This window comes from Aulostomus chinensis, chromosome 1, assembly GCF_037954235.1.
Source record: "Aulostomus chinensis isolate RoL2024-O1b breed Wild chromosome 1, RoL_Achi_v1.0, whole genome shotgun sequence".
Taxonomy (NCBI): Eukaryota; Metazoa; Chordata; class Actinopteri; order Syngnathiformes; family Aulostomidae; genus Aulostomus; species Aulostomus chinensis.
The window spans coordinates 26,697,617-26,714,963 of NC_141320.1; the positions used below are offsets into that span (position 1 = coordinate 26,697,617).

General features: G+C 44.7%; 1 non-coding gene across 1 annotated transcript; it reads left to right on the top strand.

Annotated features, from left to right (window-relative positions):
- The first annotated feature begins 690 nt into the window (after window positions 1–690).
- On the top strand, window positions 691–772 carry trnal-aag (transfer RNA leucine (anticodon AAG)). Its single transcript has one exon. It is a non-coding gene; the product is annotated as a tRNA-Leu (tRNA).
- Window positions 773–17,347: the final 16,575 nt, after the last annotated feature.

The following is a 17,347-nucleotide window of genomic DNA, read 5'->3' on the forward strand; positions in this document are numbered from 1 at the left end:
TGTAGGGTTTCTTCATGTATGTGTGGTGTACCTGCTCTCCCAGAGGACTTCCATCTTTGTTCTGTGGGCTGACATGTTTTAGTGTCAGCACAGGTCATAGCGCTGAGACTGAACTCTCATTCTCCTCCAAGTATTATTTCCACCTCACACTCCTGCAGATATTCAAGTGAACAGGGAACACAAATTTATGCTCAACTTCTCCTGTGTATTCATCCACAGTCACTAAACAACAACAAACCAAACAAAAGAGGTTTGCTAGCGTGGCGATCAGCTGTAGTTCACCATCTTATCCAGGTCACATGACTCAGGAGTAGCGTGGCCGTCTGGCAACCAAAGGGTGGCTGGTTTGATCCTCACTTTCTCCAGTGACCATGTCAAAGTGTCCTTGAGTAAGAGACTGAACCCCTAAATACTTCTGATGAGTAGGTTGGCTCCTTGCATGGCAGCCTTCAGCATCAGTGTGTGAGTGTGTGAATGAGAGGACATTGTTCAGCTCCTTGAGTGCTGCTGAGGTAGAAAGGCTCTGTACAAACTGAGTCCTTTTACCATTTCTTTCCTGCTTCTAGCAGCGCTGTCGTCACTTCCTGTGACCGTGGAGGGAAGGGGTCCCCCTTCAGAATAAGTTTGATATCATTGTTACTTCCTCTTCAACATGCCTTTAGCAGACCAACTCAGAGAGCAGCACAGTGAGGTAGTGTGGCCGAGCGGTCTAAGGCGCTGGATTAAGGCTCCAGTCTCTAAGGAGGCGTGGGTTCAAATCCCACCACTGCCATCATGTCCCAGGTCACTGGAGAGGTGTGGCTCTCACAGCCTTTCCTTTCACTTCCACAGGTATCTTCAAACCTGTGACCAAAAGAAGAAGTAGGTCCTGAAAACTCTCCAGCTGGTCCAGAATGCTGCGGCCCGCGTGTTGACTAGAACTAGTAGACAGTACTCCTGTACTGGCTTCTCTGCATGGCTACCTGTCAAATTTAGAATGGAATTCTAAATTCTCCTTCTAACATACAAAGTCCTCAACAATCAGGCTCCTTCCTACCTGACAGAGCTCCTAGTCCCCTATTATCCAGCTAGAACCCTTCGCTCCCAAGATGCAGGGTTACTGGTGGTTCCTAGAGTTCTAAAAGTAGACTGGGAGCCAGAGCCTTCAGCTATCAGGCTCCCCTCCAGTGGAACCGTCTCCCAGTTTCAGTCCAGGATGCAGACACCCTCTCGACCTTTAAGAGCGGACTAAAGACCTTCCTATTTGATCAGGCTTATAGTTGGGCTGCTTAGGGTGGTCCTTAGATATGCTGCTATAGGCTTAGGCTGCTGGGGGATCTCCCATGGTGCACTGGGCTTCTCTCTACTCCTCTCTGTCCTCCTTTATTTGTCATTTATAAATCATACTCAGATGTGTCACTAACTCCCTCTCCCTTCATCCCAGATGTCGGTGCTGCTGGAGGAGGCTGCAGACCTGAAGAGGCTCAAGCTGCCACCCGTAGCTCCACCTGCTCATCGTCTGTCCATCAGTCTCTTCCCTTCTCTCTCTCTTTATCTCTGTCCCTCTCTTTCCTTCTGTATATCGGTCTTCCTCCATTCTCTGTCTTTGTCTCTGCCCCGCTTTCCTGCTCTCTTTCCCCCCAACCGGTCAAAGCAGAAGGCCATCCCCACTGATCCTGGATCTGCTCGATGTTCCTGCCTGTTAAAAGGAAGGTTTTTGTCACCACTGTTGAAGGATGTGCTGCTGGTGGAGAACTGTTGGGTGGAGGTTCATTGAAGGAGTTTGGTTCGAGACCTGCTCTACTAGTAAAGAGTCATGAGAGAACTTTTGTTGTGATTTGGTTCAATACAAATAAAACTGACTTGACTTGACTACATCTATATACATGTACATCCCTATAGGTTTATCTTTACATCTCTATAACAACATCTTGTCTTATTATGGCAAAAGGTTTCTGAGGTTTGTACAGTAACTTGGGGGGGGGGGTACCACAGCATTAGCTGTTTCCCATGGACTCTGCATCATTCACAACTCCTAAGCAGGTTACTAAAACAATATTATGAAGAATAATAATCATTTACAATATTTTCATAAAGCAGCAAACTGACAGATCCTTGTCCCTGATTCTTCTCTCTCTCTGCCCTCCATGCAGGTCCTACCTCAGACGGTGCTCACAGTGGTCCTCAGTGAGCTCAGGGAGCTTGTGAGGATAACCAGACACATGAAAAACTAGAGGGAACATTGGCTGGAGCTCAGTGTCTCCTGATGTACATGGCAGGGCAGCTGCTGCTGATGTCATCAAAATGAGCCCTGGAATCACAAGGTTTGCTGTGACGAGAGGCACTGACATCAAGACATGTTTGGAGCTGTTTATGGTTGATGGTTCTGTTCATGCCACTGTCACTAAAAAGAGTCAGCATTGCTGTGACAAACCTCAAAGGAAAAAAAGTCCATGGTGACAAGTGGAAAGACATTGATGAGGGACACCTGGATGCTTCTATTGGTGTTCTTCTTCTTCCTGGAGTGTTCAGATCCTGCAGTGAGGCCACTGATCGTCTCTGGGACGCATCGACAGGCAGAAATATTTTCTGGGCCACAAGGCCACTTCAGAACTTTCAACAAACATCAAGAGTCCTCAGATTTGACGACAGAGACACCGGAGCAAGAACTGACAAGCTTGCCCCCATTGGGGATGTCTGGGAAAGATGGGTGCAGCTCCTTGCACCAACATTCAACCCAGGGCCAGAGGTGAGAGTGGATGAACGTCTTGTCACTTTCTGAGGAAAATGCCCCTTCCAGCAGTCCATGCCCAGTAACCAGGAAGGACGGCAGAGCAGAGTTTGTGTTCTGGCCTGTTCTGCTTTTCATTTAGTGTTTATATTAAAGTTCTGTTGCTGAAAAAAAGACTTTTATGCCAAACCCAAAGGTTCATTTTATCATTTTTTAATTGAAATCGAGGGTTTACTGACTAAAAAAAGGTCCAGAGGCCCACAACAAAATATTCAAACCAATATTTCCATGGATAAGGAAGCCTAACAAGGAAACCAAGAGATGGAAACAACTTGGATGATAGAAAATTGTTTTTAGTGAATTTTACAGCTGATTGAAGATGTGGGTCAAAACTGACCGTTACCATAGAGATGGGAACAGAAAACTCAAATGGAAGCTCAAAAGGGGACTGAGCTCCAATGGTAGAGTGCTAGCTTAGCATGTGAGAGGTAGAGGGATCCATGCCCTCCTTCTCAGAATACTTCAGCTTGTTCTGTTGATCAGAGGAGCTGCTGGGTGATGAATGCTGATGTTTGTCCACTGCTGTGATAAAGTGTCCCCTGTTACTGAGATGAGGATGAACACCTGCTCAGGTCAAAGCTGCAATCAAACCAGGGACTCTGAACCTCCCACACAGTGAAGGAGTTTGTCCTGCAGGTTGATGGACGCTTTAGAATTCCTTCAACATTGATTACTTTCCTGTCTCCTGCTGAGTCAGCATCCAGAACCTGGTCAAGAGGAGGCTGAGAGCTCAGGAGGTGATGTGACGGCTGGTTGGACAACTCAGCAGCCAGAGCTTCCAGTCTGAGACCCCAGCTCCACACCATGGAGAGCCTCCTGGATGATGTCCTCACAGCGTCCCTGTTTGTCTCCTGGCTGCAGCTGGACGCCTTAACAGCTCTGAGAGTCCAGCAGTGTTGCTCTCTGTCCATCTGATGTCAGTCCTCTCCTGTGTTCGTCCGTTGAGGAGAAGGGAGACTGATTTCTCTTCCTCTCTTCTCTCCAGACGACCTTCTTCCTGTGTCAAACTACTTTGCTCTGCTCAAAGATCAAACTGATCCAGTGGCTCCAGGTGCCTGGACCTCTCTGGAGCAGCCGGTCCTGAGTGGATCCAACAGTTTCCCATGGGTGACTCTGTCGTGGTCTCTCTCCTGCTGTCTCCAACTCTCAGAGTGCTTCTACTGGTTTCTCCCCATCGTCCCTGTTGCTAGGCAGAACACTGGTGAGGACTGAGGCCAGTGATGTCATCACCTCCAGCTGAGACGTGCCAGGTGGTCCTGCTTCATTCAACTCTGCTGCCTCTGCCACTGCCCTGACTGGTGAGGCTGACAGCAGGTTCTCTCTCATCTAAACTCTCTGTTTACAATGGAGGCTGAAATCCTTGTGATTGGTGGTTCAATCATCAGGTCTGTTGAACTCCCAGGTGCCATCACCTGCTGTCTTCCTGGTGCCAAAGTTGTGGACATTATTGAACGTCTCCAGGACTCATCGATCTCCACCCCTCCTGCAGGTTCTCCCCGTCTCTGTGAGGGTTCTCTCTGGTTCTCCAGCTTCCTCCCACAGTCCAAAGACATCAAGAGGGTAGTGGTTACCTGGACACTCTGAATGACTGTGAGTGTGAATGGTTGTCTGTCTGTCTGTGTTGGTCCTGGGATGGACTGGCGACCCATCAAGGGTGAACCCCCTCCTCACCTGATGTCAGCTGTGATAGGCTCCACCCCCACGAACCATTGCAGACAATCAGTATAGAAATGGAAACTTAGCTGCTATGTTGAATCACTAAAACCTTCTGAAGTCTACTTTTGCTTCAGTGGTAAAGTAGAATGTTATTAACTCTCTCAATGGTTTGAATTCTGATTTCCACCTCTTTTTAACAGATCCACATTTCTAAACTAACAGGTTTATTTTGCTCCTTTCTTTTAGCAGAGGATGGTTTTGATCCATCAACCTCTGGGTTCTGGCCCAGCTCTCTTCCTCTGCACCACTCTGCTCTACCATTTATTGAACAGGTCTTGATTTAGGAGAGCAGGACTGAGACAAGAACACGAATGTGAGTGTTGAAGGTTCATAATTTGGCTCTGAAGCCTCAGCAGGTAAAGATTCATCTCTTATTTCAGAGGTGATTTGAAGAATTCATTGTTGCTGAACTGTTGATGCTTCAATTTCTGGACGTTCACTGGTGGAATGTTTGAGGGTCAGAGGTGAAAAGAGGACAAGTGCACCTGTTGTGTGTGATGGGGCACCAGCATGGAGGAAGTTGTCAAACATTTCCAGCTAAACAGCAGGAAACTTCAAGTAAAGAATTAAAATTATTTAATTTAGTGTTTAACTCCCAGGCCTCTGGAATAAAAACAAAGGAACAACTGACGACCTCACCATGACTTCACCCTGATAACCAGGAGGTAACCTGGTAGTCAGAGCAGCGGTGCTCAGGTCTGTGGACTCAGAGGAGGGTTCTTCTTCTGGTCCTGGGTTTGAAGACATCAGCAGCCTTTTTGGAGTCAACTGGGATGTTCCTCTCAACAGACAGCAGCATTAAATCAGAGAGCCTGTCTGCTCCATGGCTCCTCCTGAGCTGGTCCTGGATCAGCTTCCGTTTGGAGAGTCTCCGTTACACTGGAGCAGAGGTCACTGGCAGTGCTGCATATACTGGGAGGAGCCTGTGGCTCTGGGTACACTGTGCCCATGTTGTTGGCTTGAAGGCAGCTCAGCGTTACTGCACATTGGTGTTTTGGAGAGTTCAAGATGAGGAGAACACCTCAAGTTCAGGACATTTTCTTCCCAGAGTGATAAAAGCAGCCAACACCTCCAGCACAGAGAGGAGAGACCTGCCACACCTCTCCAGAGACCTGGGACATGATGGCAGTGGTGGGATTTGAACCCACACCTCCTCAGAGACTGGAGCCTTAATCCAGCACCTTAGACCACTCAGCCACACTACCTCACTGAACAGGTCAGTGAGTTGGTCTGCTAAAGGCATGTTTAACAGGAAGTAACAATGATATCAAACTTATTCTGAAGGGTGACCCCTTCCCTCCCGTGGTCACAGGAAGTGACGACAGCACCGCCAGAAGCAGCCAGGAAAGAAATGGTAAAAGGACTCAATTTAAACAGAGCCTTTCTACCTCAGCAGCCATGCTAGCAAACCCCCTTTTGTCTGGTTTGGACAGACAGACAGACAGACAGACTACTTTATTAATCCCTTTTGGACGTTCTGCGAGGGAAATTGCACTCTCCTCAACATACATTCACAGCACTGTTACCATAGATTAGACTAAAAATAGCAAAGAAGAGAAAACAAAGACTATATATATATATATATATATATATATATATACATATATACATGTGCGTGTGCCTGTGTGTACCTGGATGGTTATGTATATGTGCATAGTGACAGGAATAATCATAATATTAATTGTTCTTAATTGTTATTATAACAATAATAATAATTATCACACTAATAATGATGATGTTATAATATAATAATGGTGATGATGATATAATATAATAAAAAATATAATAGTTATAATAATAATAATAATAGCAGTAGTAACAATAATTATATAATAATAATAATAATAATAATAATAATAATAATAATAATAATAATAATAACAATAATAATAATAATGTACAGTCTCTTATATTGCACGAGTGTCCGGTTGTTATCGGGGCAAGCTAATGGTGCTCAGCCCTCTCCTACAGTCCCTCTGTTGGCCCTCCCAACCCTCCAGTGAGGAGTTTAACAGTTTAATGGTTCGGGGGATGAAGGAGTTCTTCAGTCTGGTTGTTGTTTGGTGACTGTGGATGAACACACAGGAGAAGTTGAGCATGAATCTGTGTTCCTGTTCACTTGAATACATGCAGGAGTAGCAGGTGGAAATACTACTGTTTATTTTTGTTCTGATTTCAGAACTGTTGACACAACGGTGTCAGATTAAAGCATCTCCACCTTCCAGATGCTGGTCTCCTTCTGGGGTCCTGACTGACCTCCATCTTGTGCTCTGTATCCACCTGAACCCAGCAGCTCCAGATCCCTTCACTCCCTTACAGGGATAGAAAATGGCTGCTGGACGGAAGTCCCCCAACTGTGGCTGTTCTGAAACTCTTCTCCTCAGTCACTCCTGAGTTGACACTGAGATGGAAACTCTGAGTATCAGGTTCAGAACAGCTGAGCTGAGTTGCTTCCATCAACTGAGTGTGTTCACTTTGAGTGTCACAAGTGCACAACCACGACAAAATGACATCAATGTAGCCCTGATACCACGAGTCACCATGACAACGAGAACAAAATAACAAGTTACTTTGAAACAAGACCTTCATATATTTATGATGACATCACCAATATGAGCCTTCCCAGTCTGTCAGGTGGTAGAATTCAGTCACCACCAATGACATCAGAGTCAGAGTTTAGAGATCAAAGACAGACATTAAAGTCAATATATTAAATTTGTTGTTTCCATGGAGGGGCAGTTTTACATTTTTATTCTTGGATGCATTTATATTTTAGAATCAGAAAGGCAGTTACAATGACATCATCAAGACAAAACCTGGTGTTACAAAGGTGAGGTGAACAATTTTAACAGTCAATCCCAAATTTAGGCCTGAAGTTAGAAAATAATATTAGCTAGCTAGCAACGTTAGCTAGTTAATGTTAGCAAGCTGGCAATATTAAGCACCATCAAATAGTTAAAACAAGGTCAGCAGCTGTTATGATGATGGTCACATGATTTAACCTTCCTCCTGTGTGACCTGTTTTAGGATTTAAATGCATCAAAGAACCACATCAATTTGTTTATTGTATCAAGGATTTTTGACTTTGTCAGGAACCTCTAGTTCAAAAAAATAAAAGAAAAAATGTTTTTCACTGAATTATAAAATCATAAGGATTGGTTTAGACCCAGTTATCAAAATAAGATGATAAAGCAACAATCAGAGCCAAACCTGAAGTCAGAAGTGCACTGTCAGCAACACTGCCAGCAGCTCCTCTCCCAGTCATGGGAGCTTCAGGGACTCTCATCAGCCTCGTTCTCCCATCGACCTGCACAACAACACAACAAAGACCATCCTTGATGTGTCTGCATAGAATGCATTTGTGTTGTGGACCCACATCCACCAAGAGTGCAACAGCGTCCTCCTCAGCAGCCCTGCCTCAACACCAACCAGAACAGCCACAGCCACAACCCCACTCAGGATCTGGTTCCAGAAGAAAAAGGTGTCAGGACTGCCCAAGCAGTCAGGACAGCAGGACAAATGGATTGTGCTTCAACTGCAGGAAACATCTCTGCAGAGAACACACAGAAGTGTCACACATGAATCTAAACACACACAATCAATCAATCAATCAATATTTCCATGGATAAGGAAGCCTAACAAGTTCACCAAGAGATGGAAACAAGTTGGAGGATAGAAAATTGTTTTAGTTTATTTGACAGCTGATTGAAGACGTGGGTCAAAACCGACCGTTACCATAGAGATGGGAACAGGAAGCTGACACAAGAGGAAGGTTCCAGCTCTGAACACACAAGTCCACAATCTTCAGCTTGAGGTGAAGATGGTTTACAAGGAGAAGTGTGACCTCAAGTGTGAGCTCAACTCCATCCAGGCAGAGAAGAACAATATGAGAGAAGAACTCACTGAGAAGAAGACGACTCTTGAACAGCTGAGATCCCAGAGTGAGGAGAGACAGGCAGAAAATGGATGTTTGAGGAGACGAGTTTCTACTGCATCTCAGGCGACAGAGACCTTCACTGCAGAGTTGGCCCACCTCGAATCAAGGAAGGACCAGGACCCCACAAAGACTGGCAGTCTGAACGGTGAAGTTCAGAGTCTTCTATGTGCAGTGAGAACACAAAAGAAGAAAAGGAGCAGTGCTCAGTGGGAAATCCTGGGAAATCTTCATGATTTAAAAAGCTGTTTGAAAGAGGAAAATCATGACCTTCAAGTGAAAGTCCAGCAAACTTCTGAAAAGCAAGCAGACCCTCCCCTACGTCCAGCCAGAGAAGAGCAAGCAGACTCTCCCCTATGTCCAGCCAGAGAAGAGCAAGCAGACTCTCCCCTACGTCCAGCCAGAGAAGAGCAAACAGACTCTCCCCTACGTCCAGCCAGAGAAGAGCAAGCAGACTCTCCCCTACGTCCAGTCAGAGAAGAGCAAGCAGACGCTCTCATATGTCCAGCCAGAGAAGAGCAAACAGACTCTCCCCTACGTCCAGCCAGAGGAGAGCAAGCAGACTCTCCCCTACGTCCAGCCAGAGAAGAGCAAACAGACTCTCCCCTACGTCCAGCTAGAGAAGAGCAAGCAGACTCTCCCCTACGTCCAGCTAGAGAAGAGCAAACAGACTCTCCCCTACGTCCAGCCAGAGAAGAGCAAACAGACTCTCCCATACGTCCAGCCAGACGAGAGCAAGCAGACTCTCCCCTACGTCCAGCCAGAGAAGAGCAAACAGACTCCCCCCTACGTCCAGCCAGAGAAGAGCAAGCAGACTCTCCCCTACGTCCAGCCAGAGGAGAGCAAGCAGACTCTCCCCTACGTCCAGCCAGAGAAGAGCAAACAGACTCTCCCCTACGTCCAGCCAGAGGAGAGCAAGCAGACTCTCCCCTACGTCCAGCCAGAGAAGAGCAAGCAGACTCTCCCCTACAGCACTGACAGCTTTCAAACTGTACAGCGAGTTAAGAAAAATACTCTCTTTCAACCTTTTTATTAACTGTCCTCATAAACTTGTCTTTTAATAAACTTTCTATTCTTCTGTTAACTTTAAGTTCACTGTTAAGTAACTGGATGGATGACAACAACAGAGATGCCTGTTTCTGAGTTGAGTCATTTGGAGGTTGATCTCATGGTAGATAAAACTGCAGGCTCACTGCTGCAGAAACTTGCTTTTTCCTTTGTTTGGTGACGCATTTCCTTTGTTTGGCAGGAGGCAGGGTGAAGGGAAGTAGACCCAAATGAAGAGGAGGGTAAGGAGGGTGAACAAAAGAGGTTTGTTAAAGAGACTGGAGACTGGAGACTTGGCTGAAGATGAGAGACTGGAGGTGAGAGACCAGGAAAACCTGGAGGCTAGAGACTAGCAGCTCGTGACTGGAGACTTGGAGCTCGTGACTGGCGGCTGTCACAATGCTTGACGTAGACTTCGACATCCCAACACAGCAGTACAATAAACACCACCACACTAACGACTCCATCGGTCCTTCAAAAAGATCATTCAACAACAGAGAACAACTCTGTGGTAGAATTCAACACTTGGCAACTAAAGAAAGAGGCAGAATCGTCTTAAAATGCATAAGAAGGTCCTCAGTAAAGCCAGAGCCGCTTCAGTAAACACAGAAACTGCTGCTAAACCAGATATTTCTTGAGACCACTTTCATCAAATTAACAGTCCAGAACTTCATTCAATGATGACCTCATCAAAACCTTCATCCTGTCTCTTAGATTGTTTCCTACTAGGCTGCCTAAGGAAGTCTTCCCTCAGTGAGCACCTCTTTATTCAATCTGATTCCTCTGTCTGTAGTAACAGGATATGAACCACAGTCCTTGAAGGTAGCTGTCATTAAACCACTGCTTCAGAAGCCTCCTCTAGAACCTAGCGCTCTCAGCACCGGGACTCCAGCCGCTGAGTCTCCTTCTCCCAGCTGCAGCAGGAAGTCTTCAGCGGCGGCGAGGATCCGCTCCTGGACCGACACCCGCAGCAGCTGTGCGGTGCACATGTTGAGGTTCTACCGGCGCCACTCAGCCTTCAGGAGACGAAGACCGAGGCCTTCCGCTTCTTTTCTTCTTCTTCTTCTTCAAAACGAGCAGAGTCCAAGCTCTGTTCTCTGTGCCACTCCAGACTCGCTAACCTGGTAGCAGCGGTAGTGATGAGTGGAGTGATCCAGGATTTCGTTTTGAAAAACGCGTATTGATGACGTATTTAGTGACGTCCAAAGCCTCGCCAACCGGCAGTGACCACGTGACTGATTCAAGACCTGGTTCTCTGGCTTGGCGTGAGATTCTAAACCACGAAAGCCTGATTTATGCTTCTGCGTCACGTCGACGCAAACCCCAACAAAATCCTGCCTCCGTGTCGCATCGACGTGTGGTGACGTTAACGTCGAGGACTGTGATTAGTCCGCTCAAAACGTCATTTCCGGTTCAGTCGCAGCACAACAACACCGCCATTTTCAAAGTTTCTGTGGTGAAAGCTTCAAGAAAAAATGGACCAAGCTGAAGAAAGGATTATTCGCGGCACTACAAAGACTGACAAATGGCCAACAATTGTTGTCTGTGACCGGAAGAAAACCAAGGAATCCGACAAGAGCCCCGTAAACAACACAAAGACAAAGCCACACCCCCTAGCGGCTTGGCGGTGTATTCCAGAGCAACGCGTTCCCTCGACGCAGAATAAACCAGGCTTTCCAGTCGCACCTGTTTTACGCCCCCGTGCCAGATAAGGACCCCCATCGGGCTGTGCCACTCTGGAGGGAGCGCGTCTCACAGTCAGTCAGCGGAACCATGCGGATCCGGGCCGGAGCTGTGGGAAGGAGCGCCAATTGTATCGGGTTGTTGTTTTCTGGACTGCAGCAGAACAGGAGCAGCTGGGACTGGAATGTAGAAGTAGGTTATCTTGAAGTTGACTAAGTTATGGTGAACGATATTGTGGTTCAACACTTTAATGAGCTTTAAGGCAAACACATTTCATGAGGAAACAACGCCGGAATTGGACGGATTTCAGCGGCACACAACAACGTATCCGATACACCTCATTGGAAACCTGGTGGTCTAAGACTAAGAAACACCAGTCACCATGAAGAAAGGAACTTTTAGCTGAGTACTCATGTTCTTTTCTGCAGGTTGAATGTCGCATTTGTTGGACAGAAGCGTCTCATCTCAACAAAAGCACCTCTTCAGTGCTGAGGCATGATGGGGCCAGGCATGAGAATGAAGTCCCAGATCCACCAGGATGAACTCAGGTATACAGCCACTCTCCAACTGACTCACAGTTGCTTCATTGATCATTAATTCCTCTTCATTTCTTCTCTCCTTCATCTTTAACCATCCAGCTTCCAGGAAGCAGATGCTGGATGAGGCTCTGCTGAATTTCATCCTGAAGGACTGCCAGCCCCTCAGCACTGTTGAGAGGGAAGGGTTCAGGAAACTGGTTCAGGTCCTTGAGCCTCATATGTTTGCCAACCAGAAAGGTTTGTGTGGAAATGATCTAAAGCAGTAGTTGATATCTCCAGTTTATTTCATCTCTAATTTCAATGTATTGATTTACTCTGGGTGTCATTTTCAGACCATCAAACAAACGGTGACCAAAAAGTACCAGGAGGAACGGGAAGGAGTGAAAAAGGAAGTCCAGCTGCCATGTGGACATCTGTGGACATGGAGGCTCCCTTGGCTCTGACCTGTCACTGCATTCGTGAGAATGATTGTGTTGGGAGTGCAAGACTTTCCACAAAGTCACCCTGCTGACAGTTTGGCCCCAGTCCAAAGAGGCATGATGGAGGACTGGGCCATCACCAACAAAGTCAAGTGTCTTGTGAGCGACGCAGCACCAAACATGACAGCATCCACTAGACAGCTCCAAATTCACCACTCAGTCTGCACTGCACATCGTCTGAATCTAGGAGTCAGAAAATCCTGTGATCAGATCCCCACTTCCATCATCAGACACAAAGCCAGGAACACTGTCACATCCTTCAGATCAGCACTACAGCCAAGGAGAAGCTGGCTCAGGTGCAGCAACAGATGGGAGGGCCAACCCTGAAACTCATCAGTGAGGTGCCAACACGCTGGAACAGCACACACAGCTGTCAGGGCTGCATGATGAGAGGGAACCAGTGTGGGAACCTCTGGCCTCTCTAAGACAGATTTGACTCCACTGACAGCTGAGGAGTTCACCACCATAGGAGAAGCACTTCTAGTAAACAGAGGTCATTCTAGTAGCCTGGTCCCTCTGTGGTTGAGCTATAATTTTAGGAAATATGGTCATTATTCAATGGTGACATCTCTCTGCTGAATAATGTAGAACTGAACGGATCCACTGGACCTTCTTTTTACAAACAGCAGCATGCAGCAGCTGTCCTGAGTGGAAAACTGCACATTTCTGTTGGTGAGAGTTAGTCAAGTGATGGACTTTGTCTCTCAACAGAAGCTGTGTGGAAAAACCCTGCAGCTACGAGCGCTTCAGATTCTGAGAGTGATTCTTACGCCATTGGCTGGTTTAACCTGGCGTCTGACCGTGGAGGTGGCCGAGAGGACCGTGACATGGCTGCACAGGTAAATCAACTAAAGCAGTGTTAGTCTTTGGCAGCAGGCCAGGCCGACAAATGCTAATGTCTCTGACTGACTGACTGATGAAGTTGGACCATTGGTCAGACACAATGATGCATGACCACAAATAGTGGCCTGTGTCTTGATGAAGCTCACAAGACTGTTAGCATCATTTTGAGGTTTTTTTTATTTTTTTTAAACTTTATTTTTCATTTTGCATATAACAGTAGAAAAAACATTCAGAAGAACAAAACAAAAAAAAGAAAGGGGAACAACAAAAGGGGGAGGTGGGGGGGACACTACTTTTTCTTAACTAAATACCATTTTTTAAATCGTTGTTGATGGATCCCTTCTTTAGTCCTCAGACAATATGTCAGTCTTTCCATGGAACATAATTGATACACAATATCCATCCATAGTGACTGCCCAGGAGGGTCACTTTTCAGCCAGTTCTTTGTGATGGCTTTTTTAGCCGCAAGTGTCAGAATTTTGAACAAGTAAATGTCCTCTTTTCCTACCATACCCTCTGGTATCAGTCCCAGATAAACAACTCGGGGGTCACAAGGAATTCCATAGCCCAAGATTTCCTCCACGTTTTGAAGGACCATTTCCAAAAATGTTTTTATTATCACACATGACCAAAAGATGTGTAGATGACTGGCACTCTGATGTCCGCATTGTCTCCACCAGTTTTGCTATTTGCCCACTTGTTTAGATTTGATGTGAGGTGTAATAAAGAAGCGAATTAAATTTTTCCATCCGAATTCCCTCCATCGTTTAGAGCTGGTTGAAGTGTGTTGGGTCCTGCACATAGACTGCCAGTCACTCACAGACAATTCAGAATACAATTCTAACTCCCACTTCATTTTTATATGTAGTGTGTTATTTCCATTTAGTTCCTGCAGACCTTGGTACAATTTAGAGACAATTCTTGAAGGTAATTGTTTATATGCACCTGTAAAAACCCCTATAAACTTGTTTCCTTCTATTGAAATTCCTTTCTTAATCTCTGAGTCAAAAAAATTTCTTAATTGTAAATATCGGAAAAGGTCTCCGTTATCTAGATCAAACTCCTTCTGAAGTTTTCCAAAGGGTTTGAGATGTTGTCCCTCTACAATGGTACACATAGCTGTCATTCCTTTGTTTTCCCACCTTCCAAAGGTCCTATCAAGTTCTGCAGGTTTAAATGTATGACTTTGAAATGGCCATATTAGAAGTTTACTATCGTCTGTCAGGTTGTATTTTCTAACCACCTCATACCATATTCTAAATGTTTCTTTCAGTATTGAATTTTCTTCTCTGAAATGTATGTGTTCTTTTCCACCTAGCCTGGCTTGGGGAGGGGCTTGACCCAGTTTCATCTCAATGTCCTTCCATCTAGCTTGATAATGAGGGGAGCACCAATGAACAATATACCTCAATTGGGCCGCGTAATAATACTCTTTTAATTTCGGCAGCGCTAGTCCCCCATTTTCCTTGTCTATTTGGAGGGTCCTCAGTTTTATCCTCGGCCTAGCTCCTGCCCAAATAAACCTGGATATCAGTTTATCCCAAACTTCGAATTGTGAATGTGGTACTCGAACTGGGAGAGATGGGAAAAGATACAGCAACCTTGGTAATACGTTCATTTTTACCACTTCAATCCTTGAACTGAAATCCAGTATTAATGGAGACCATTTTGTCATGTCCCTCTGTATTTTATCATTCATTACCTTGTAGTTAGTATTATAAATAGTATCGACTTCCTGAGTAATGATTACTCCCAGATATTTTATTGATTTTGCGTCCCATCCTAATTTATACTGCTTTCTTATGGCTTTATTTGGTTTGTAATTTAAAGAGAGGACCTGTGTCTTGGTGATATTCAGTTTATACCCTGACATTAGCCCATAGTCCTCCATGATTTTTAGAAGTTTGGGAAATGTTGTATTTGGGTTTTGGAGGTATGCGATAATGTCATCCGCAAAAAGCCCTATCCTGTGTTCGTCTCCTGATATGGAGATTCCTGTGAGCTCTTCGTCCTGTCTAATGGTTTGGGCAAGCGGCTCTATGAAAATTGCGAAGAGGGCGGGGCTAGCGCAACATTCTTGGCGGGTGCCTCTAAACAGCTTAAAGCTGTCTGTCAGGTGGCCATTAATCTTTATTCTGGCAGACGGGTTGCAATACAGGGACTGTAAACACCTAATAAATTGTACATGAAACCCCATTCTCTCTAGCACTTTATATAGAAAAAGCCAATTGACCCGGTCAAATGCTTTCTCCGCGTCAAGACTGATAAGAGCAGCATTCAAATTATGTTTGTTGGCATGTTCTATGATATGAAGCGTTCGTCTGATATTATCATGTGTTTGTCGACCCCTTATAAATCCTGTCTGATCCTCGTGTATCAAGTCAGGTCGGAAACATTCCAGTCTTTTGGTTAAGATAGATGTGAACAGTTTATAGTCCACATTCAAAATAGAGATCGGACGAAAGGATTCGCAATGTTCTTTATTTTTACCTTCTTTAGGAATAACTGATATAAGGGCATCCCTCCATGATGGTGGAGCCACTGCTTTTTCAAGTGTCCAATTAAATGATTCTAACATTACTGGGGCTAGTTCTTCTTTAAGCATCTTATACCACTCACTCGGAAAGCCGTCACTCCCCGGACTCTTTTTAGCCTTCAACCTACCTATGGCTTTATCTAAATCATCTTTTGTGATTGGTGCAATTAAGTTCTCATTCTGAACCCTCCCTATAGAGGGGAGGTCCAGTGATGCTAAGAATTGTCCTATAGTGTCTTCATTGGTCATCTCAGGTTGTGAGTAGAGAGTCTCATAGTAACCTTTGAAGATCTTATCAATTTCTTCTGGTTCATATGTTATATTGTTTGTTAAGGGGTCTCTGATCTTGTGTATTGAAATTGTAATTTGTTGTATCCTGAGACGCCTTGCCAACAATCTTGTCGCCCTTGGGCCTGATTCATAGAAAGTTTGTTTAGTAAATCTCAATTTCTTTTCTAGTTCGTCGGTGACAATACCTTCTATTTGTTTTTTAATCTCTTTGATTTGAGATGTTGAGTCCTTGTTCTTGTCTCTATGTTGTTGTTTCTCCAGTTTCCTCAGTTCTTTCTCTAGTTCGTCATATTTTGCCCTCTGTTTTTTTAAAAATGCTGTTCTTGAGATTAGCTTCCCTCTCATTATCGCTTTGACCGTGTCCCATAAGATAGTTGGATCAACCTGGCCATTCTTTTTATCAGTTATACATTGACCAATTTCTTTCTTGATTTCATCTACCACGTTTTTATTATTTAAAATTCATGTATTTAGTCTCCAAAGTGTGTTTTTTGGCCTGTTACTTAATTGAATGTTTAAGTAAACTATATGATGATCCGATACATCGGCTGTTCCTGTTGAGCACTCTTTTACTCTATGCCTATCTATGATATTCATTAGAAAAAAGTCCAATCTGGAGTGCACTTGATGAGTAGCTGAATAATGAGTGTACTCTTTATTTTGGGCATGTAAATTTCTCCAGACATCAAATAAGCCTGACTCTTTTATCAGGATTCTCAGGTCTTTTGATCTTTGAGTTCTACACCTGTTTGTGCTAGTTGTGTCTAAATAGTAATTCTGAATTGTGTTCCAATCACCGGCACAAACTAGGATTCCCTCGCTTTCTGAGATTATAGTCTCAATCAGTAATTTAAAGAATTTTCTATCGCTCTCCGGTGGGGCGTACACATTTACAAATGTGACCAAAATATTATCTATCCTGCCTTTAACTATTATGTATCTACCTTCTCTATCTCTTTTTTCGTTGATCGGGTTGAAATTAAGTGAGTTAGAAATTAATATGGCCACCCCTCTCTTTCAACTATTTCTACATGAACTAAAATGCGAATTTAGATAGCCAAATTTTTTAAATTTTTCGTGTTCTTGTTGTGTCATATGTGTCTCCTGTAGAAATGCGACTTGTGTCTTATCTCTTCTTATTTTCGCAAGCACCCGACTCCTCTTGACCGGATTACTCAAACCATTCACATTTAAAGAAGCAAATTTTAAGTCATATGACATTGTCATACATGTTCCAAGCACAGAGTTTGTTAGTAGTGTCAACCTCCCAAAACAAAACTTTAACATGAACAGTAACAGTTGAACAAAAATATGAACAGACCTCCAGGCTACGAGGAGGATGTCTTACCTCCTCATCTCTGACTCCGTTGGCGAGTCGAGGGTAAAGCCTCTCACTAAAAGAGGGCCCTAAGGATAGGGTGGCTGGACAGTCTAAATTAACTAACCTCACCATCCTAAAAGTCCAACGTATCCTCTCTTATATGGAGCCGCTACTCACAGACATTCAGT